Source organism: Electrona antarctica (genome assembly GCF_951216825.1).
Source record: "Electrona antarctica genome assembly, chromosome: 24".
NCBI classification, from domain to species: domain Eukaryota; kingdom Metazoa; phylum Chordata; class Actinopteri; order Myctophiformes; family Myctophidae; genus Electrona; species Electrona antarctica.
The window spans coordinates 13,546,536-13,572,374 of NC_136803.1; the positions used below are offsets into that span (position 1 = coordinate 13,546,536).

Consider the following 25,839-nt stretch of genomic DNA (forward strand, 5'->3'; position numbering starts at 1 on the left):
GCCTGCACCTTTGACCACAGCCTAGAGGAAGCCTTTATGACCAAGGTCATAAAATACCAACCACTTCTACATAACATCTCAGAGCTGGGCTATAGGTGCAGACTATTTGTCTTTATATTTGGCAGCCTAGGGCATATGCACAGACTGGTTGTTAGAGGGTTCCAACAACTTGGGATGCCCAAAAAGGAGGCAAAAAGGCTGGCAAGGTATTGTGGTGTCTCTGCTATAATTGGCAGCCGTCATATATGGCGGAGACGCTGTTACTTATACCCATAGAGTACTGTGTGACATGCCTGTTGTATCACGAAAACACATGCCATGACTTTGCAAATGTAACTCTAATGCACCTATAATATTTGTGTCCTTGTATGCATACCCTTTGTGTGGACATAAATAAATGGTTAAAATGTGTGTGTGTGTGTGTGTGTGTGTGTGCGTGCGTGCGTGCGTGCGCGTGCGTGTTATTAGCCCTTCGATAAACCCCACCCCAAAAAGCGATTGTCCAATCAATGCCAATCCAAATAGTTTAGCAACTGTTGCTATGCAGGTATAGCTTTCGTCAACCTCATACGTTCGGAGTGGACACTGACGTTATGTGGACACTGACGTTAGGAGGATTAATCTGTGTACTTACAGATTAATCCTCCTCGCCTCCCCCTCCCCTGGGAACACTGACCAGGTGCTCCCAATGCACTGATTGGCAATTCAGAACCTGTGGGAAGCAAAGAAATAGGCCTACCTAACAAACCACACAGGCCCTAGTAGGCCAAACTACAAGGGGCTGTGACACCCTCCCCCTACAAAACCAGGACCCTTAAGGGACCGAGACACTATCAGCTAATAATCCAAATTCCATGAACTAAATATTTGTGACATTTAGCAATCAATAATCGAAAATGTAACCAAAGTCTGTTTGGCAGATGTTTTTGGTTTTTCCCACACCAAACCGAACCAGACTTACCCCCCCCAATTTAGATCAAACAGGAAACAAATACAAAATAGAGCACAACCTATGTTTGCTGATGTTAAAAGAGTTAACAGTGGTGGTGTTTGGCTGAGGGGCAGGTAACCCTGTCAGCTCTATATGAAACTATCACACTGTGGCATGATGTTTCACCCTAAAGCTGCCAGCAGCTTTGACACACCAGTGACCAGTCTCCCACAACTCAAACAGAGACATCACACATTTTAACAATCAGCAACACAAAAGTGCTATATATATATATATATATATATATATATATAATTGTCTCCACCAGGCCGAAGGCATGGGGAGAGAGTATGTTTTGCACTCCGTCCGTGTGTGTGTGTGTGTGTGTGTGTGTGTGTGTCCGTCCTTCCGTCCGTCCGTCCGTTACCAGCTAATCTCCGGCACCGTTAACCTGGTCGATGCCAAACTTTGCACACACACTCCCTGGATGCCAACGATGAACCTCTGCCCCACATTTTTCAGAACGGCCTGTTATAGCGCCACCATGAGGCAGCTTTTCACATGTTTTACCTAAAACTGCACCGATCTGCACGAAACGTTGCATGCACACTCCCTAGAGGCCAAAGACAAACCTTTGACCTGCATTTTCCGCATCTGCCTTTTATAGCGCCACCAGGAGGCCGACTTTTGTAAAACACATTTTTTGATATTACTCCTCCAGATTCTGTCCAAAACTCTCACAAATCGTTACACAGTATCTCTATGGTCATGTGCTCAAGTCTAATCTGTCCGATATTTCATATTCCATCCTAATTGGCTATAATTGGCTTTCACAGTTTGCAAGATTGCCCCGTTTTGAACAAAAGCCTCAAATCATGAACGCAGCATGCAATTTACGTGAAATCTTTCACACATTATCTTACTAGGCCGAGGAATATATCCCACCCTTTTCACATTGGCCTGTTATAGCGCCACCAACAGGTTGATTTTTGCAAAACACATTTTTGGAACAAAATGCCTCAAATCATCCAATTGCCATCAAAGGCGTATGAAGAAATGGCACCCTTTTCACATTGGCCTATTATAGCGCCACCAGGAGGCCACAACCTGACCTGCCCTGGTGGAGACCTGTGCCCCGAGGGGCACTTTTTCTAGTTATTATTTAATTTCAGCTCAACCAATTTGATCTGCATCCAGCACACCAGGCCCCTCATCAGCAACTAAGATTACCGTAGTATTCTTGAAGCATTTAAGAATAGAGGAACAGGGACATACAGTAGGTAGATACGATACAGAAACAGGCCAGACTTGAAAATGACAAAACACAGTTCACGTTGTCCAATATAATACTCTCCCTCACAACATGTTCTGATCCAACATACACAATCCAGTACCCTTTAATAAGGTCAACCTGAATACAACAGCGGGTGGAGGCTCCTCCCAGTTCACCGGGAGTGTGCGCACAAAGCCCCAACCTATCCATCCAGCATTGCCCTTGACCAAACCCCCCTCCCCAACCGACCCATATGTCAGAAGGACAGGGGAAACGAACACTGCCTCCCAGCCATTCCGGCCTGATGAGACAGATTTACATTCTCCGCAAATGAAACAAGTGTTGTGATTGGTCGGGAAAATATCGTATCCGGGGGAAATACAGCGGTCGGATGTTCCAGATAGCCAATAGCTTCTCTGCCTTACGTTGTGACCAGGCTTTTCTTTTCGCAGATAAGTAAGCCTGGGACCGAGGCTAACCGTCTACAGCCTGACAGATACAACACTGTCTCCCAGCTGCACCAGCCTGGTGAAGACTACTCCTGCCATTACCAATTTTAAACAACAGCTCCCACATATGGAGCTCTCATATGTACCGACAACAAAATGCTGGACCAACCAATTCAGACAGAAAACTATGAGGACAACTATGAGGCCTTCCACATTCGCTACCTTCAGAGGATCCTTGGAATATCCTGGGAACACAGAATCCACCTGCATGGAAGCAGCTGTGGCCAAAAAACACCTGCGGTGGATAGGACACACTATCCGCATGCCTGACCACCGCCTGCCCCGCCAAGTCCTCTACGGCCAACTGCATGATGCAAAGCGTGCCGCTGGTGGACAGAAGAGGCGCTACAGGGACTACACCAAAGACCTCCTAAAGCGCACTACCATAAACCCCACGCAGCTCGAAGCTCTGGCACACGACCGCTCAGCCTGGCGGGTCACATGTGCCAGGGCAATTTCGCGACAACAACCAACAGAGGGGGCTCGAGAGAGACGTGCCCAGCGACACCGGAGGGAAGCCGGCGTTCCTCCGGCGGGCGGGATCCCCTGTCCCGCCTGTGGAAAGATCTGCGGCTCGCGCATCGGCATGAAATGAAATGAAATGAAATGAAATCTATATTTACCCAGGGTATCTGGGCTAAGCTCAAGAACTTGTTTCCAGCCAGGCCCTGCTCATAGAACACATTTCATCGTAGTGGTTCAATGCCTTGTTCAAGGGCACTTCAGCGGTGGTAATTTTAACGTGTCGGACGGCTGATTCGAACTAGGAACCTTCCGGTATCAAGACCGCGCCGCTATCCGTTCGGCCACCGCTGCCAATAAGTGTGCGTGTGCGTGCGTGCGTGTGCGCGCGCGTGTGTGTGTGTGTGTGTGTGTGGCCCCTCCCGTGCACTCTTCATTGACGAACGCAATTAGCCCTTCGATAAACCCCATCCCAAAAAGTGATTGTCCAATCAATGCCAATCCAAATAGTTTAGCAACTGTTGCTATACAGGTCAAGCTTTCCGTCACCTCATAGCTGTCAGTGTTATTTTGCATGGCTGTGTTGTTGAACACACACACAGCTTAACGTCATGGCTGTGTTGTTGAACACACACACACAGCTTAACGTCATGGCTGTGTTGTTGAACACACACACAGCTTAACGTCATGGCTGTGTTGTTGAACACACACACACACACAGCTTAACGTCATGGCTGTGTTGTTGAACACACACACAGCTTAACGTCACGGCTGTGTTGTTGAACACACACACAGCTTAACGTCATGGCTGTGTTGTTGAACACACACACACAGCTTAACGTCATGGCTGTGTTGTTGAACACACACACACACAGCTTAACGTCATGGCTGTGTTGTTTGAACACACACAGCTTAACGTCATGGCGGTGTTGTTGAACACACACATCTTAACGTCATGGCTGTGTTGAACACACAGCTTAACGTCATGGCTGTGTTGTTGAACACACACACAGCTTAACGTCATGGCTGTGTTGTTGAACACACACACAGTTTAACGTCATGGCTGTGTTGTTGAACACACACACAGTTTAACGTCATGGCTGTGTTGTTGAACACACACACAGCTTAACGTCATGGCTGTGTTGTTGAACACACACACACACACAGCTTAACGTCATGGCTGTGTTGTTGAACACACACACACAGCTTAACGTCATGGCATAAAGAGTATGCACATGCATAAAGCGAATGGCAAATCGAGTGGCAAAGTGAGTTTAACATTGTTTAACGTTGTTTAATGCAATCAGATAGGACTTTTCTGATTGGATGTATGGGCTGTACGTCGAGGCCAGAAAGTAGTTTTTTGGCACTCAGGCGTTCCTGCATTACTTCCAGATATGAAGATGTCACTCACACGCATACCCTCTTTTGCAAAGTTTCGCAAAAAAACGATTTCAGACAGAACTGCTATTTCTGGAGGAATTTGAAAAAAAAAACAGCAAATACCTTCGGGCTTGGTCCCTTATTAATAAAAAATAAATAAATAGTAATAATAATAATAAACTGCTACATGGGGTCTGGATTGATTCCATGATGTTTCTTACCTGGCGTTGTTGTGCTGCAGTCTAAGAAGACGACCTCAGTTCTATGACAGGGCAGATGTCCTCAGTGCTATGGCAGGACAGACGTCCTCAGTGCTATGGCAGGACAGACGTCCTCAGTGTGGCAGGACAGACGTCCTCAGTGTGACAGGACAGGTCTAGTCCACTGCTTTAAGAAGGACTCCACTCCACCTGCCCATGAAAGGACAGCAAACACGGTGTCATTGGAGGATGCAAGTCTGATTGCTATACCATCCATTCTAACTCACACCAATAGCCTCGTCAGCACATTTCTCCCCCCCCCCCCCCCCCTCACGGGAAACAACCGCACTGGCTTCCTGTCAAGTTCTGCATCTATTGCAAAACATGTACAACCTCTTCCTCCTCTCACCTACAGATGTTGAAACACCCTCCCTGTGGCTCCACAGGCAGTCGCTCTCAGGCCTAAACCTCCATATATAAAGAATTGTGTATTTGTAGGTCTCTAAATGTTATGATGAATTGAACATGGTGTGGGCCCTGTTGTAAACAAGTGTAATGCTTTTATGGTATCGTCCAGTTTTTGAGTTGTGCTTGAAATGTACTGTAATTCTGCAAACTGTTAATACATAGTTCAATCAATCAACTTCTACATCGACACGTTGTGAGCTTGGAGATCGGCAATTTGAACTATTCAATATTTTATATTGTGCTAAATCAAATCAAATTAAATATCTTGACTTGGGTTTGTTGTGTCGACCACAATGGTAAGCATGTAATGTAGATAACATGTAATTTAAACATGTAATGGTGTGTGTGTGTACACATAGTTTCTGCCTGACAAACAATAATGTCACTTCCTACTTCTGCTGCTCTGTGGTAATTACCCCCCCCCCCACACACACACACACTTCCTCCACACACACACACACACACACACACACACACACACACACACACACACACACACACACACACACACACACACACACACACACACACACACACACACACACACACACACACACACACACACACACACACACACACACACACACACACACACACACACACACACACACACACACACACACACACACACACACACCAGAAACCGCCGAGCGCTAAAAGGTATTTTCTGTGCGTGACATTCTGAACATTCTTAGTCTGACATGACAGTGACACTGTGTGTGTGTGTGTGCGTGCGTGCGTGTGTGTGTCCGTCCGCTCCTGACCGAGGCTAAGTCATTGAACATTTTTTAATTCTCGTTTTTTCCATGTCATGTGAAAGCAGGGAACCATAGTTTGACCCACCAGTTTTGGAGATATGGCTTATAGAGTAATGTCTTGCAGAGAAACAGCGAGTTGAGAAAACAGGCTTGAAAGGTTCACTTCTGTGGTCTCTAACATTACACCTATAGCTACATGTTTAAGCATTTATTTCATATTTACATGTCTTCTGTGGTCTCTAACATTACACCTAGCTACATGTTTAAGCATTTATTTCATATTTACATGTCTTCTGTGGACTCTAACATTACACCTAGCTACATGTTTAAGCATTTATTTCATATTTCAAGTAGTTTTACTCCACATTTATTGATTTGAAAACTTAGTTAGCCTACTAGTTACTTTGTATATTGTATTATTACAAAACATACACTAAACAACTTCAGTCCTATATTTCTATATTGCAATATTGATACTTTAACTTAAGTAAAACAAAATGTACTTTCCCACACTGTCTACTAAGGGGCCATCCAGATGAGGACGATTTCGGTGTTTCTCGGGCAAGTAATTAGCCTATCTGCCCTTTTTGTCACACGGAGACGGCGTTTTGGGGGACTTCAACGGCTAATTGTGAAACTACCTTCCAGAGTGGGAAAGTTTGGAGACGCGACTTTCACGTCTCCGTGTGTACAGCGAATGCCGCCTAATTTGCTGAAACGGTGATGTCATAGTCCCCTCGCCCCCTCCAAACTAACTAGTGTTAATGGTTTATTTCACCATAACCACTTACATATAAGTATCACAGCTATTTGATATTTGCACATAATGTCTATAAATCTCTTCTCCAAAAATAGCCGATCTGCAGCCCGCATGCACGAGCTTGTAGAGGAGCTATTTTTGGAGAACAGATATAAATTATGGTGATTACCAATCCGGAAAGACGGATCTTCTACATTATTGTTACTATTAAATGGTGTAGTGTAGAATAGATTAGTATATAGGCTATACAAGATAGGCAGCACAGCCACCGCACGTTCCTCTCAGGCAGGTCTGACTGCGCAGTGCACAGTGCAAAGCATGCATGGACCTCATCAAAGTGCTTCTCTTCTTGGGTGGAAATTCCACGCACATTCACAGCCATTTCACATCGCGGTGGTTTGACCCAGAGCCAACTCTTTGTGTAACTTCAAAACTGCTTTGCATTGAGAGACCACAGGTAGGATAAACACATTGTTTACTGTCCACATTCCTCTATAAACGGCCTGTTTTCACTGTTTCCAATTGCTCTTTTTTTATACTTTTGTAGGCTATAGCCTATGTGCAATGATTAGCGCTGCTGCCAGCAGGTGGAATCAATCTAGAGCAATTATCTGACATTCAGAGGTGTTGCGCACCAGCGAATATATATTCAATCTCCAAAGTCAAACTCATAAATTCACAATGTACCATGCCGCTCCTCGTTGTGAGCTGTATGATGATCTGAGAGAGAGAGAGAGAGAGAGAGAGAGAGAGAGAGAGAGAGAGAGAGAGAGAGAGAGAGAGCGCACCGCGACAGAGAAGGGGTGCGCGCTCTCTCGCTCTCTCTCTCTCTCTCTGAATGTGTGAATCACTTACTTTGTGCGTGCTGCTTGTTTTCAGAAGAATTAATCCAAGGTTTGTCATATTATGATTTAAAGTAGGCATCAACTTTAGCTGGTAAATCAGTGTGTGCAGAGTGAGAAGCATCACTGCTCTGCAACCTCTGCTGATTAAATTGATATGACCTAGATAGCCTATGTCATATGCGCATCTGAGATAATTAGTTATTTGGCAACACCTGTGTGAAATACCAATAGTATAATTTATAAAATGCTTTCATATAGCCTTAGAATAAGCTTTTTCTTTTTTTTGGGTGGCCATCTACAGGCCGGCAATATGTACTACAGCTGTATCTTGAAAATGGAGCAGTTTACCGGTCTTGTGTAGACATCGTACATAATTAACATAACCGCAATGTAGACGCAGTAAAGTTTTATATCGTCCACAAACTTAGGCGGGGAACAGCCCGCGACGTCCTCGTGTAGTGAGGCCCTAAGTGTCCACTCAACTCATCTGTCACTGACAGCTAACCTAGTGGGGGAGTTGTTAGTGGGGGGTGTTTATGCAAGCCATTGGCGGTGGAGACCAGTATCTATTGTCACATCCATTCCTCCTGAGGCCCAAACGTGCTCAAATCTTTGAAATCTTTCTAGGGGAAATTCTCCACTTTGGGGTTTCCGGTTCAACAAGTTTCAGAAATCACCATGGCTCCCTTGTGTCTCAAACCACTCAACCAACTCAAATGTATTTCTTCACATGTCGATTTCAGCTCTGACACTTATTTCAGACATGCTCTAGTATGTGAAGAGTCTGCCTGTGCTATTAACTCATTTTGGATTAAAATTAATACATAAATAAATCTGTTGTTCTCCTCTCCTGAACAGTTAGTCTTGCCCCAATGTCTCTGTACCAAAATTAGTGTGGGAAAAACGGGATAAACACCAAACCGAGAATGTGCTTTACACCAGTGGCTCCCAAAGGGGGTCCGGGGACCCCCAGGGATCCCTGAGGGAGTTCCAGGGGGTCCCCAACTAAATTATAGTTTGGAACCAAATGGACCCTTATGGGTCTGTAACTCAGAGTGTGTACAAATGGGTCCATTTGGTTCCATTTGTACACTCTCAGAGTTAAATTAACTTAACTAAATTAACTTTTTTACAATATAAATTGGGGGTCTCAGAGATAGACATGCCATTAAATGGGGGGTCCGTAGTCTGTTGCATATGAAACTGGGGGTCCTTGAAATGAAAATAGTTGAAAATCACTGCTATAGAGCCGTAACAATCTTCTCTTATGGGGGTCCCTGGTATATCTCTTCAAATGGGGGTCTGCGAACTGATTAGTGTCATTTTGGGGGTCCTTGACATGGAAAAGTTTGGGAGCCACTGCTCTACACCAGTGGCTCCCAAACCTTTTAATGGCATTTCTATCTCTGGGACCCCCAATTTATATTGTAAAAATCACTGTTAGTTTAACTCTGACGTGCAAATGGTTCCATTTGTACACTGCCTGAGTTACAGACCCATAAGGGTCCATTTGGTTCCTAACTATCATTTAGCTGGGGACCCCCTGGAACTCCCTCAAGGACCCCTGGGGGTCCCCGGACCCCTCTTTGGGAACCACTGCTCTACACACAGAATTTTAGTCGACTAAATATCATATTTTTGGCGGGCCTTGATGCCGTCGTAATGACTGATTTTACACTTGCTGAAAATAGCCGATCTACAAGCCGACTTATACTGGATCTCTTGTCCACTAGTCCCTTCCTAACATTTTAGTCTAGTTTGTATTGTTGACGAAATTGTCACTATATTTAGTCTTAGTTTTAGTCATCATAGCTCAGTTTCCATGTAGTTTGTCAGTGAAAAAAGGTAGTCTACGAAAAAAAATTGTCATTGTTTTAGTCGACGAAAAACAACACTGCTCCAGAGCCGGAAAGGGGCGTGTCTATGACCATAAGCACCGTGACACACACAAAACAAAGGCCCATCTTAAAGGGATTGTTCAGATTTTGTTTAACTTAAGCTGTATGAAATACTTGCCATTAATATAGTGGTTGCAACTGTATGAATGAATTGCCCCTGATTCGTGGCCTCCGACCCCCATCTCAAAATATGACCCTCCAGAAGCAAAGATGAGTTAAAATGTTCGCTCTGAAAGAATATATATTCCAAATTTGCGCTACGATTTTTCAAAAAACAGCAGAACTACAAGCTCGTAGCGCGGCACTCGGTGCCGCGCTACGAGCTTGTAGATCTGCTATTTTTCAATAGCTAAAGTATAACATAAGGCTTAAAAACACCAAAAGGGGTTCCCGCCCAGAATGGGTTTTGGGGGTCGTTGAAATTAAAGAAAAGTTTGAGCAGCACCACTGTATGTACACTAAATGGAACAGAGCCTTAATTAGTATCAATATCATCAACACCTGTGATTAAGGAAGCAGTGTGTGCGTGCATGCGTGCGTGCGACATGATGAACAACACTTACCATGAATTCATCCTGGTGCTTTAATCCCACGTTGTTAAAACATCAAGCAGTCCAGACTGTTCAGAGGCTGTGTGTCAGAGAGAGAGAGAGACAGAGAGACACAGAGAGAGAGAGAGAACCTGTTTGTTTCCACAAACACACAAGCCAAAAAATGGGTGTGTCTAAAGCCACACTCCTGTGTTTTTCTCACTGACATTAACACACTGGGTGCGTCTATTTGTACGTCTCTAAATGTTTTGAACAAGGTGGACCCTCTTGTAAACAAGTGTAATGCTTCATTGGGTCGTCCACTCACAGTTAACAGTCTTTGTATTGAGTTGTGCTTGAAATGTACTGTAATTCTGCAAACTGTTAATAAATATTTCAATCAATAAATCAATCTAAAGCCACACTCCTGTGTTTTTCTCACTAATATTAACACACTGTGTGTCTAAAGCAAGCCACACTTTAGTAGTTAAACCAGTAGTGTGTCATTTCAGTTTCTAGGTGTAAGTTCTCTCCAACCACACACACACACACACACACACACACACACACACACACACACACACACACACACACACACACACACACACACACACACACACACACACACACACACACACACACACACACACACACACACACACACACACACACACACACACACACACACACACACACACACACACACACACACACACACACACACACACACACACACACACACAGTTGCGTACCAAACATTCTCACCAGAAACAGCCAAGCGCTAAAAGGTATTTTCTGTGCGTGACATTCTGAACATTCTTATAGTCTGACATGACAGTGACACTGTGTGTGTGTGTGTGTCCACTCCTGACCGAGGCTAAGTCATTGAACATTTTTTAATTCTCGTTTTTCAGTTTGACCCACCAGTTTTGGAGATATGGCTTATAGAGTAATGTCTTGCAGAGAAACAGCGAGTTGAGAAAACAGGCTTGAAAGGTTCACTTCTGTGGTCTCTAACATTACACCTAGCTACATGTTTAAGCATTTATTTCATATTTACATGTCTTCTGTGGACTCTAACATTACACCTAGCTACATGTTTAAGCATTTATTTCAGATTTACATGTCTTCTGTGGACTCTAACATTACACCTACTAGCTACATGTTTAAGCATTTATTTCATATTTACATGTCTTCTGTGAACTCTAACATTACACCTAGCTACATGTTTAAGCATTTATTTCATATTTACATGTCTTCTGTGGACTCTAACATTACACCTAGCTACATGTTTAAATTTATTTCAGATTTACATGTCTTCTGTGGACTCCAATATTGTATTATTACAAAACATACACTAAACAACTTCAGTCCTATATTTCTATATTGCAATATTGATACTTTAACTTAAGTAAAACAAAATGTACTTTCCCACACTGTCTACTAAGTGTACACTCAACTCATCTGTCACTGACAGCTAACCTAGTGGGGGAGTGGTTAGTGGGGGGGTGTTTATGCAAGCCATTAGCGGTGGAGACCAGTATCTATTGTCACATCCATTCCTCCTGAGGCCCAAAAGTGCTCAAATCTTTGAAATCTTTCTAGGGGAAATTCTCCACTTTGGGGTTTCCGGTTCAACAAGTTTCAGATGGTCATTATCTTCTTCATTTTTCCCCCCAATTTCAATGAACAATACATCATTATGAAAGCTTACATTATGTACTTTCATAATATGTAAAAAACTGAAAAATCACCATGGCTCCCTTGTGTCTCAAACCACTCAACCAACTCAAATGTATTTCTTCACGAATCACTTCATGTCGATTTCAGCTCTGACACTTATTTCAGACATGCTCTAGTATGTGAAGAGTCTGCCTGTGCTATTAACTCATTTTGGATTAAAATTAATACATAAATAAATCCATTGTTCTCCTCTCCTGAACGGTTAGTCTTGCCCCAATGACTGTCTCTGTACCAAAATTAGTGTGGGAAAAACGGGATAAACACCAAACCGAGAATGTGCTTTACACCAGTGGCTCCCAAAGGGGGTCCGGGGACCCCCAGGGATCCCTGAGGGAGTTCCAGGGGGTCCCCAACTAAATGATAGTTTGGAACCAAATGGACCCTTATGGGTCTGTAACTCAGTGTGTGTACAAATGGGTCCATTTGGTTCCATTTGTACACTCTCAGAGTTAAATTAACTTAACTAAATTAACTTTTTTACAATATAAATTGGGGGTCTCAGAGATAGACATGCCATTAAATGGGGGGTCCGTAGCCTGTTGCATATGAAACTGGGGGTCCTTGAAATGAAAATAGTTGAAAATCACTGCTATAGAGCCCTATCTCTTCAAATGGGGGTCTGCAAACTGATTAGTGTCATTTTGGGGGTCCTTGACATGGAAAAGTTTGGGAGCCACTGCTCTACACCAGTGGCTCCCAAACCTTTTCATGTCAAGGACCCCCAAATTGACACTAATCAGCCCCATGGACCCCCATTTGAAGAGATATACCAGGGACCCCCATAAGAGAAGATTATTACGGGTCTAGCAGTGATTCTCAACCCGTTTGATTTCAAGGACCCCCAGTTTGACATGCATTAGTCTACGGACCCCCCATTTAATGGCATTTCTATCTCTGGGACCCCCAATTTATATTGTAAAAATCACTGTTAGTTTAACTCTGACGTGCAAATGGTTCCATTTGTACACTGCCTGAGTTAAAGACCCATAAGGGTCCATTTGGTTCCTAACTATCATTTAGCTGGGGACCCCCTGGAACTCCCTCAAGGACCCATGGAAAAGTTTGGGAGCCACTGCTCTACACCAGTGGCTCCCAAACCTTTTCATGTCAAGGACCCCCAAATTGACACTAATCAGTTCGCGGACCCCCAGTTCGCGGATCAGGTAATATATATTCCAAATTTGATTTTTCAAAAAACAGCAGAAGTATAACATAAGGCTTAAAAACACCAAAAGGGGTTCCCGCCCAGAATGGGTTTTGGGGGTCGTTGAAATTAAAGAAAAGTTTGAGCAGCACCACTGTATGTACACTAAATGGAACAGAGCCTTAATTAGTATCAATATCATCAACACCTGTGATTAAGGAAGCAGTGTGTGCGTGCGTGCGTGCGTGCTTCCATACAGCAGCATGCTTAGCCTCCATTAATTAAACAGACATGATGAACAACACTTACCATGAATTCATCCTGGTGCTTTAATCCCACGTTGTTAAAACATCAAGCAGTCCAGACTGTTCAGAGGCTGTGTGTCAGAGAGAGAGAGAGACACACTGGAGTCAATGAGAGCTCAGTCTACATGTGAACACACACACATCTTAACGTCATGGCTGTGTTGTTGAACACACACACAGCTTAACGTCATGGCTGTGTTGTTGAACACACACACAGTTTAACGTCATGGCTGTGTTGTTGAACACACACACAGCTTAACGTCATGGCTGTGTTGTTGAACACACACACACACAGCTTAACGTCATGGCTGTGTTGTTGAACACACACACACAGCTTAACGTCATGGCTGTGTTGTTGAACACACACACACAGCTTAACGTCATGGCTGTGTTGTTGAACACACACATACAGCTTAACGTCATGGCATAAAGAGTATGCACATGCATAAAGCGAATGGCAAATCGAGTGGCAAAGTGAGTTTAACATTGTTTAACGTTGTTTAATGCAATCAGATAGGACTTTTCTGATTGGATGTATGGGCTGTACGTCGAGGCCAGAAAGTAGTTTTTTGGCACTCAGGCGTTCCTGCATTACTTCCAGATATGAAGATGTCACTCACACGCATACCCTCTTTTGCAAAGTTTCGCAAAAAAACGATTTCAGACAGAACTGCTATTTCTGGAGGAATTTGAAAAAAAAAACAGCAAATACCTTCGGGCTTGGTCCCTTATTAATAAAAAATAAATAAATAGTAATAATAATAATAATAATAAACTTCTACATGGGGTCTGGATTGATTCCATGATGTTTCTTACCTGGCGTTGTTGTGCTGCAGTCTAAGAAGACGACCTCAGTTCTATGACAGGGCAGACGTCCTCAGTGCTATGGCAGGACAGACGTCCTCAGTGCTATGGCAGGACAGACGTCCTCAGTGTGGCAGGACAGACGTCCTCAGTGTGACAGGACAGGTCTAGTCCACTGCTTTAAGAAGGACTCCACTCCACCTGCCCATGAAAGGACAGGAAACACGGTGTCATTGGAGGATGCAGGTCTGATTGGTCAGCGTGTTGCTCAGGCCTCGCCTACTAGCACAACATTCAGCTAAACCATCCGTTCTAACTCACACCAATAGCCTCGTCAGCACATCCCCCCCCCCCCCCCCTCACGGAAAACAACCGCACTGGCTTCCTGTCAAGTTCTTTATCTATTGCAAAACACAACCTCTTCCTCCTTCTCTCACCTACAGATGTCGAAACGCCCTCCCTGGCCTGTGGCCCCACAGGCAGTCGCTCTCAGGCCTAAACCTCCATATATAAAGAATTGTGTATTTGTAGGTCTCTAAATGTTATGATGAATTGAACATGGTGTGGGCCCTGTTGTAAACAAGTGTAATGCTTTTATGGTATCGTCCAGTTTTTGAGTTGTGCTTGAAATGTACTGTAATTCTGCAAACTGTTAATACATACTTCAATCAATCAACTTCTACATCGACACGTTGTGAGCTTGGAGATCGGCAATTTGAACTATTCAATATTTTATATTGTGCTAAATCAAATCAAATCAAATTAAATATCGTGACTTGGGTTTGTTGTGGCGACCACAATGGTAAGCATGTAATGTAGATAACATGTAATTTAAACATGTAATGGTGTGTGTGTGTGTGTGTACACACACATCGTTTCTGCCTGACAAACAATAATGTCACTTCCTACTTCTGCTGCTCTGTGGTAATTCCCCCCCCCCCCCCCCCCCACACAAACACACTTCCTCTATCTCTCTATGCAGCCACACACACACACACACCACACACCACACACCACACACCACACACACACACACACACACACACACACACACACACACACACACACACACACACACACACACACACACACACACACACACACACACACACAGTGTCGAAGCGTCCTTGAGCAAGACTCCGAACCCCTAATGAAGCTAGATTGGAATAATGATCTGACTATTTATATGTTTAGATGCCTGTGACAGCCTGTAAGCTGGTCAGTCAATGCTGCTCCGCTTTTCTACGACAGAAAAACAGCTGAGGACAAAGCCTACGACAGCTCCCGACCTGACGCGATTTTTGTCCTGGCGCACGTTCAAGTTCAAGGTTTTGCGGAAATTATAAAGGCCGAAAATGTCAGTAATTCCGGCATGCACCCATATTTTGGCGTACGCCGAGTTGATAAATGAGGGCCTAACATTAAGCATTTATTTCATATTTACATGTCTTCTGTGGTCTCTAACATTACACCTAGCTACATGTTTAAGCATTTATTTCATATTTACATGTTTTCTGTGGTCTCTAACATTACACCTAGCTACATGTTTAAGCATTTATTTCATATTTACATGTCGATTTCAGCTCTGACACTTATTTCAGACATGCTCTAGTATGTGAAGAGTCTGCCTGTGCTATTAACTCATTTTGGATTCAAATGAATACATAAATAAATCCGTTTTTCTCCTCTCCTGAACGGTTAGTCTTGCCCCAATGACTGTCTCTGTACCAAAATGAGTCACCTATGTTTGTGAGATGTGGGAAAAATGGGATAAACAACAAACCGAGAATCTGCTTTACACCAGTGGCTCCCAAAGGGGGGTCCCCGAGGGAGTTGCAGGGGGTCAAAGTCAAAGTCACCAACATTGCAGCTGTACGGAAAGCTTGAATTATTCTTTCTATCCTCAAAGCGTTTGTTTCATAAAAGTCCACCGTAGACATGTTGTTATGAGCTACTTTGTGGCCTTGTGCAGGTGATTCTTTTTCTAAGTGCTGGAGTTTGGAAGTGCTCGTTAGACATCACTCAACAGCCAAACTCAAATGTGTACCACCTGTTTTGAATTAGCACATAATGCAGGAGGCAGCAGGACGTCGCTTTACCGAAAACGAGTGCTTCCAAACTCTGATGGAAACATGGCCTGCAAATGGTCAATAGAGCCGTAAAAATCTTCTCTTATGGGGGTCCCTGGTATATCTTTTCTAATGGGGGTCCGTGGGGCTGATTATAAGTCATTTTGGGGATCCTTGACATGGAAAAGTTTGGGAGCCACTGGTGTAGAGCAGTGGTTCCCAAACTTTTTCATGTCAAGGACCCCCAGTTTGACATGCATTAGTCTATGGACCCCCATTTAATGGCATTTCTATCTCTGGGACCCCCAATTTATATTGTAAAAATCACTGTTAGTTTAACTCTGACGTGCAAATGGTTCCATTTGTACACTCTCAGAGTTACAGACCCATAAGGGTCCATTTGGTTCCAAACTATCATTTAGCTGGGGACCCCCTGGAACTCCCTCAAGGACCCCTGGGGGTCCCCGGACCACCTGGAACTCCCTCAAGGACCCCTGGGGGTCCCCGGACCCCACTTTGGTAACCACTGCTCTATACACAGAAAATAAAAAGAGAGCACGTAATAGTAATACAAATAATTAGCATAATAATTATAATAATAATTATATCTGGGATATAAAACATACTGCTTTTCTAAGTACTCAAAGCCACTTTACATGTGGAGAGAACAAAAAGAAAATTACAACGTCATAAGGAAAAGATAAAGAAGTAAAAGATAAGAATTTAAAAGCAATAAAACAGTAAAAGTAACAATTTTGAAGCATGCGCGCACGCACGCGCACGCACACTCTCATCGTGGTTGCGTACCAAGCATTCTCACCAGAAACAGCCGAGCGCTCAAAGGTATTTGTGCGTGACATTCTGAACATTCTTATAGTCTGACGTGTGCGTGCGTGCGTGCGTGCGTGCGTGCGTGCGTGCGTGCGTGTGTGTGTGTGAGAGAGAGAGAGAGACCAGGTAACGTCAACCAAAGCTGTGAAGGAGCTGAGAGACACGGCAAGCAGGGCATTCTATGCCATTAAAATGTCTTAAAATACTTAAAATACTCATAGATGATCATAGCTAAGTCATTGAACTTTTGTTCACTTCTGTGGTCTAACATTACACCTAGCTACATGTTTAAGCATTTATTTCATATTTACATGTCTTCTGTGGTCTCTAACATTACACCTAGCTACATGTTTAAGCATTTATTTCATTTTTACATGTCTTCTGTGGACTCTAAGGCCCTCATTTATCAATTGAGTGTAAAATCTGCCCCAAATTCGAGTGTCGGTTTTGGAGTACATTCACGTCGGCATGACATTTATGAAGTGATCCCAAACAGCTGATCCTTCCTTAATTTATGAAGTGATCCCAAACACACACTACACCCTGCTTCCTTAATCACAGGTGTTACCGATGATACTAATTAAGGCTCTGTTCCATTTAGTGTACATACAGTGGTGGTGCTCAAATTTATTTTTTATTTCAAGGACCCCCAAAACCCATTCTGGGCGGGAACCCCTTTTGGTGTTTTAAGCATTATGTTATACTTTAGCTTTTGAAAAATAGCAGATTACAAGCTCATAGCGCGGCACTCGGTAGTTCTGCTGTTTTTTGAAAAATCACAAATTTATATATTCTTTCAGAGCGAACATTTTAACATAGAAACATATTTTATTTTCAGAAAACTGTCATGATTTAGATGTCAGTTGTGCTCAAACTATTTCATATCAAGGACCCCAACAATTATTATATGTATTTGGCCTCCGACCCCCATCTCAAAATATGACCCTCCAGAAGCAAAGATGAGTTAAAATGTTCGCTCTGAAAGAATATATATTCCAAATTTGCGCTACGATTTTTCAAAAAACAGCAGATCTACAAGCTCATAGCGCGGCACCGAGTGCCGCGCTATGAGCTTGTAGTTCTGCTGTTTTCAATAGCTAAAGTATAACATAAGGCTTAAAAACACCAAAAGGGGTTCCCGCCCAGAATGGGTTTTGGGGGTCGTTGAAATTAAAAAAAAGTTTGAGCACCACCACTGTATGTACACTAAATGGAACAGAGCCTTAATTAGTATCAATATCATCGGTAACACCTGTGATTAAGGAAGCAGAGTGTAGTGTGTGTGTGTGTGTGTGCGCGTGCGTGCTTGCATGCGTGCGTGCATACAGCAGCATGCTTAGCCTCCATTAATTAAACAGACATGATGAACAACACTTACCATGAATTCATCCTGGTGCTTTAATCCCACGTTGTTAAAACATCAAGCAGTCCAGACTGTTCAGAGGCTGTGTGTCAGAGAGAGAGAGAGACACAGAGAGAGAGGAGAGAGAACCTGTTTGTTTCCACAAACGCACAAGCCAAAAAATGGGTGTGTCTAAAGCCACACTCCTGTGTTTTTCTCACTGACATTAACACACTGGGTGTGTCTATTTGTACGTCTCTAAATGTGTTGATGATTTGAACATGGTGGACCCTCTTGTAAACAATGCTTTATTGGGTCGTCCACTCACAGTTAACAGTCTTTGTATTGAGTTTGTGCTTGAAATGTACTGTAATTCTGCAAACTGTTAATAAATATTTCCAGTATAACCAGTAGTGTGTCATTTCAGTTTCTAGGTGTAGGTTCCCTTTAAACAACAGCATGGTGACACAGAGAGAGAGAGATATCACTTGTTTGTGGAAACAAGTTATTTCTCTGACACACACACGCACGTGCACGCACACGCGCACACGCCGTGCCGTGTATAGCAGCCTGAGAATGTAGTTCCTTCGAAACCATGCACAAAAACAATGTTGTTAGTAAGAATTAAGAGAATCAGAATCAATCTCTGTTATCACATTACAAGTAAGGTGGGTGAAAAACATGGCTGTGTCTACAGGCTCATCAACGCAGGGAAAAACCTGCTTGTGTCCAAGGTATATTAAATGGAGGTAAAGTCACCAACGTCATTTTCGCTATCACGCAATTCCAGGCGACAGATTCGTCGCACAATGGGAGCCAAACTGCACCCGGAAGTTCAGCAGAATGCACTGGAGTCGATGAGAGCTCAGTGACCAGCTCTATTTATATATAAAATACATTGGAGTCAATGACAGCTCAGTGACCAGCTCTATTTATATATAAAATACACTGGAGTCAATGAAAGCTCAGTGACCAGCTCTATTTATATATAAAATACATTGGAGTCAATGAGAGCTCAGTGACCAGCTCTATTTATATATAAAATACACTGGAGTCAATGAGAGCTCAGTGACCAGCTCTATTTATATATAAAATACACTGGAGTCAATGAGAGCTCAGTGACCAGCTCTATTTATATATAAAATACACTGGAGTCAATGAGAGCTCAGTGACCAGCTCTATTTATATATAAAATACACTGGAGTCAATGAGAGCTCAGTGACCAGCTCTATTTATATATAAAATACACTGGAGTCAATGAGAGCTCAGTGACCAGCTCTATTTATATATAAAATACACTGGAGTCAATGAGAGCTCAGTGACCAGCTCTATTTATATATAAAATACACTGGAGTCAATGAGAGCTCAGTGACCAGCTCATGAACAAACGCTATTTCTGAATGACTGAGATCTTTTGTAAAGCAATCACTTTTGGAAAATAACAGAAGATATGTAACGTATTATTGTCTTCTGTGTTGCTTTTCGATGTGTACACTGTCATTTTATAGAGGTATCTAAAGAGCAAAAAGTACGTTTCTGAACATGCCAAGTATCGCGAGACTGCCCACCGTTTCTTGTCTGGCAGCCAAATCCCACGATACCCCCGGAACAGAAACGATACCTGCTGCTGTTTAAATCCTCAAATAAAATGATATACTTTGCACTCTGTGCACATCGAAAAGCAAGTGATTAGAAAACAACCTGTGATATGTCTTTCCTTACAGTACAGTTACAGTTTTCCTTTTGCAAATAGTCTTATTTATTTGTTTATTTATTATTTAAACAATATTAAGACAATTAAATAATGTTTGTTATTAAGAACCTTATTTTTGCAATATTGTTAATACAATATTACAAACTTCTCTTAAATGTGTATGTACATGAAAATTAAAGGTCATTCAGTATAATTTTAGTAGCAAAGACTTAATAAAAAAATATGAATAGTGATTCCCATTGACTCAATTTACCCCCGGACATGAAAGTGTCATGGCGCAGCACAGTCACATGACCATGACACTTCCTTCTCTAATCTTCCTTGGTTGTGTCTATAGGCTCATCGACGCAGTGAAAAAGGATAGAGAAAACCGTAGGGACAAATTAGCCATTGGGCCAGGGGGGCCCTTGCCTCTCAGGGGCCCTTCAGGGAAATTGGACCGCGCGGTACTATAGGTTTGACGCCCTGAAAAAGGCTCCTGGGGCCCTTCATTGGCCATTGATTTTGTTAAATTTAGGTCAGAAAGATGAAAAAGAAAACACAGAAAATCACGAAAATGTGCGTGCGCGCACGCACGCACGCACGCACGCACGCTATGGGGGCCCTGCAAAATGTACTGGTCCAGGGGCCCAGGGACCCTTGTAGGGGTTAATCCGTCCCTTGAGAAAAGAGAGGGTGCATAATATGACAAATGTGAGAGCATAATAAATAAAAGGTCATACTGAAGGTATGTGTACGAATGTAAATTAAATTAGTCTGCATGAATCAGTTCGGTCTTTGCATCAGACTTAGCTCTTGTTAAGTTTATTAATTATCATGACGTCACATGAACGCACGCACGTGCACTCGCACGTGCACGCCTACAATGTGCGCATGTCATGTGCACAGAAGAGCTGATATAGCCTAAGCCTATATTGTTTAAAGCAGTGGTTCTCAAAGTGGGGTCCGGGGACCCCTAGGGGTCCTTGAGGGAGTTCCAGGGGGTCCCCAGCTAAATGATAGTTTGTAACTAAATGGACCCTCATGGGTCTGTAACTCAGAGAGCGTACAAATGGAACCAAATGGACCCTTATGGGTCTGTAACTCAGAGAGTGTACAAATGGAACCAAATGGACCCTTATGGGTCTGTAACTCAGAGAGTGTACAAATGGAACCAAATGGACCCTTATGGGTCTGTAACTCAGAGAGTGTACAAATGGAACCAAATGGACCCTTATGGGTCTGTAACTCAGAGAGTGTACAAATGGAACCAAATGGACCCGTTAGGTTCCATTTGTACACTCTGAGTTAAATTAACTTTGATTTTTACAATATACATTGGGGGTCCCAGAGATAGAAATGGTTAATTCAGGTCAAACTGGGGGTCCTTGAAATTAAAATGGTTGAGAATCACTGCTAGAGCCGTAAAGATCTTCTCTCATGGGGGTCCCTGGCATATCTCTTCAATGGGGGTCCCTGGAATATCTCTTCAATGGGGGTCCCTGGAATACCTCTTCAATGGGGGTCCCTGGAATACCTCTTCAATGGGGGTCCGCAGGCTAATTATGGCCAATTTGGGGGTCCTTGACATGAAAAGGTTTGGGAACCACTGGTTCATAGTGCACGATGAGAGTTGGTGGATGTAGTGAAGAACTACAAGCGACGCATTGTGAGCTTGTAGATCTGCTATTTCCACTATAGTCTGGATCCCGGGCAAACGTCAAATCTCACACACACCTGCTATTTCCACTATAGTCTGGATCCCGGGCAAACGTCAAATCTCACACACACACACACACACACACACACACACACACACACACACACACACACACACACACACACACACACACACACACACACACACACACACACACACACACACACACACACACACACACACACACACACACACACACACACACACACACACACACACACACACACACACACACACACACACACACACACACACACACACACACACACACACACACACACACACACACACACACACAGAGAGAGGGTGGCATGCGGACCAGCTGGTTTGGAGAGCAGGTCAGATTAGTTGTTACTTCCTCTTCAGCGTCTGTTTCTTTGAACTGCAGACGTCCTTTTAACCCATTCAGGACGGGAACCCCTTTATGTTACACTTCAACCCAGTCAGGCCTGACGTCGACATTTTAAAAAAGTTCTTCTAAATCATGACAGTTTTCTGATTAGTTTATATCTCAGTGGTGCTCAACATTTCATGTCAAGGACCCCAACAATGATATGTAATCGGCCGCCGACCCTTATCTGAAAGATTTTGAGTTAAAAACGTTAAAAGAAGCAAAGATTTGAGTTAAAAACGTTCACTCTGAAAGAATATATATTCAAAGCGTTGCACCACATTTTCACGATTTTTCAAAAATAGCAGACCTACAAGCTCGTAGCGCGGCACTCGGTGCCGCACTATGGGCTTGTAGGTCTGCTATTTTTCAATAGCCAAAGCATAACATAATGCTTTAAAACACCAAAAGGGGTTCCCGCACAGAATGGCTTAAACCCATTCAGGACGGGAACCCCATTATGTTATACTTTAGCTGTTGAAAAATAGCAGATCTATAGAGCACCGAAGTCTGACGTCAATATCGGTAGAGGGCGCAAATCCACAGGTTTGTGTACTCTTTATTTGCATTGTAATCCCCATAGGGGGGATTTTAGATCGCCTCATATAAGAACTGTGTTTCAAAAATAAACATGTCACCCCGGCCATTTCACTCATATGGATATGAAGAATCAACTGACTGAGAGAAAACACTATTGTTACTGCTACTGAATTAGTTACATTTTCACTAGAAACAGACTATCATATATAAGTGACTGACGGTCGTAAACTATACAGAGACACCTCCCTGACAATATAACGATACAGAGACACCTCCCTGACAATATAACGATACAGAGACACCTCCCTGACAATATAACGATACAGAGACACCTCCCTGGGGGTCGGCGGACAATACGTTTGCCTTATAGATTAGGTGCGACTGCTTATATCAACTACTCGGTCACACATCAGTGTCCTGTTCCCTTCCTTTTGTCTCACTAACACTTTGCAGGGACCCCGCAGTACCTCCCAGTGCCACCATGCAGCCCATACAGGGTCCCAGCAGTCCCTCCCACCATCCACCTTCACCCATTGCATCTTGCAATGGGTCTGGTCCACAAGATTTGATACACCACCAATGATACCCATGTACCTGTCTAAATACTTCATTAAGATACCCATGTACCTGTCTAAATGCTTCACCAAGATACCCATGTACCTGTCTAAATACTTCATTAAGATACCCATGTACCTGTCTAAATACTTCATTAAGATACCCATGTACCCGTCTAAATGCTTCACCAAGATACCCATGTACCTGTCTAAATACTTCATTAAGATACCCATGTACCTGTCTAAATACTTCATTAAGATACCCATGTACCTGTCTAAATGCTTCACTAAGATACCCATGTACCTGTCTAAATACTTCACTAAGCTACCCATGTACCTATCTAAATACTTCACTAAGATACCCATGTACCTGTCTAAATACTTCATTAAGATACCATGTACCTGTCTAAATACTTCATTAATGTCAACGAAGTCCACTCCCACAACACCAGAGGGAGTGCAACAAACCATACATGTGCAACCCAGATTCGGCTCAAACAAGGGACTAAATTATTTTCGCTCCTATGCCACCAAAATGTGGAACGCCCTACCAACAGTCATTAAGACATGCAAATCCCTTGACTCCTTCAAAACCGCTCTCAAAGGGCACCTACGGACGGCTGCAATTCAAAACTGGACCCCGTAGAATTTGAATTCCCCCCACCCCAACGCCCACCCCTTCCTCCCTTTTTCCCCATATGTTTCTTTTCCCTTTTTACCTCCTTTATGATGAATTCCTGTTCTGTTCTTTGGATATATATAGTAGTGTCTATTTGTACGTCTCTAAATGTTTTGATGAATTGAACATGGTGGACCCTCTTGTAAACAAGTGTAATGCTTTATTGGGTCGTCCACTCACAGTATAACAGTCTTTGTATTGAGTTGTGCTTGAAATGTACTGTAATTCTGAAAACTGTTAATACAATTTTCAATCAATCAATCAATCAAACCATGCAGCCAATGCAGGGTCTATACACAGGGGTGGGCAACTTTGACGATGGAGAGAGCCACTATAGTTCCACACTCACTCCAGAGGGTAGCCGCAATTTGCAACTCTAGATTTTTTTATAATGGGATGAATCTAGAGTTGCAATACCCTCCATTGACTCCCCACTCATCATTTTGCGTTTGCGATCTGTTTGTCTTAAACGACGTTAAACTCACCAACATTGCAGCTGTAGTCCAAGCTTGAATTATTCTCTTTCAATCTGCAAAGCTTGTTTTTCATAAAAATCCCCCGTAGACATGTTATGAGCTACTTTCTGTCAAGAAGAAGAAATGTTGGAGTTTGGAAGCGCTCGTTTTTATTAAGGGGTCGCGCTGCTGCCTCCTGCATTATGTGCAAATGCGAAACAGATGCATGCAGGGACGTTCAGTGACTTACGACGAGCGCTTCCAAACTCCAGCACATAGAAAAAGAATCACTTGCACAGAATTTCTTGACAGAAAGTAGCTCATAACATGTCTACGGGGGATTTTTATGAAAAACAAGCTTTGCAGATTGAAAGAGAATAATTCAAGCTTGGACTACAGCTGCAATGTTGGTGAGTTTAACGTCGTTTAAGACAAGCAGATCGCAAACGCAAAATGATGAGTGGGGAGTCAATGGAGGGTATTGCAACTCTAGATTCATCCCATTATAAAAAAATCTAGAGTTGCAAATTGCGGCTATCCAGAGGGCCACTATAGTTCCACACTCACTCCAGAGGGCCACTATAGTTCCACACTCACTCCAGAGGGCCACTATAGTTCCACACTCACTCCAGAGGGCCACTATATTTCCACACTAACTCCAGAGGGCCACTATAGTTCCACACTCAATCCAGAGGGCCACTATAGTTCCACACTCACTCCAGAGGGCCACTATAGTTCCACACTAACTCCAGAGGGCCACTATAGTTCCACACTCACTCCAGAGGGCCACTATAAATTTGAACTGCTACTTTTACTTTTTAGTAAAACATCCGAGTACTTCTTCCACCACTGAATATAAAACATGATGCTGGGTGTTTGTGCACAGTTAGAGAGAGAGCAGGGGGTGCAGAGTTGTACTCACTGTGATGTTTATCCATCCATCCTGGTTCGTCCATCCTGTCTGCGCAGTGGGTCGTTGCTCTGTCTGTCTGCACAGTGGGTCGTTGCTGTCTGTCTGCGCAGTGGGTCGTTGCTCTGTCTGTCTGCGCAGTGGGTCGTTGCTATGTCTGTCTGCGCAGGAGTAGCGAAGACAACCTTGTTGTCCATAAACTGTTCCCTACACATGTAAAAAATAAATTATGAAAATGTTAAAAGATACTAATAACGGATTCACCTTGAACTCTTCTGTTGAATAATCATAAGCATCTTTTTGATTGTCAAGTTAGAATTGATGAGGTGAAATGCTGGCATGTGTTCTAAAATAAATGATACATGGAAGAGTTCCTGTCGATGAGGGCTAGGTGTACTACAATAGACAAAGTAAAAGATTGCATTATGCAGATTTTAATTAATTATGTATGCAAGTAACCTGTTACGGTGACTAGGGATGAGGACTCAAATGCAGGAGACACCACTGAGGCAGAACAATTAAACTTAGAAGGATTCATTAATCAAACTCAGGATCTTCCATGACTGGGCAAAAGGCAGATAAAACTCAAAATGCATAACAGGAACTCATCCAACAGGGAACTAACGAACCAACAAGAACAAT

At 43.1% G+C, this 25,839-nt stretch overlaps 1 protein-coding gene across 1 annotated transcript in view; it reads right to left on the reverse strand.

The window, feature by feature from the left end:
- LOC306917076 (NACHT, LRR and PYD domains-containing protein 3-like) overlaps positions 1-25,301 on the reverse strand; it is a 53,155-nt gene extending 27,854 nt beyond the window's left edge. The window contains exons 1-6 of the mRNA XM_079495201.1: positions 25,210-25,301; positions 18,292-18,358; positions 14,026-14,214; positions 13,214-13,280; positions 10,051-10,117; positions 4,780-4,968 (exon numbers count right to left, since the gene is read on the reverse strand). The gene's annotated coding sequence lies outside the window, so the exon portion shown is untranslated. The remainder of the gene's footprint in view (positions 1-4,779; positions 4,969-10,050; positions 10,118-13,213; positions 13,281-14,025; positions 14,215-18,291; positions 18,359-25,209) is intronic.
- Positions 25,302-25,839: the final 538 nt, after the last annotated feature.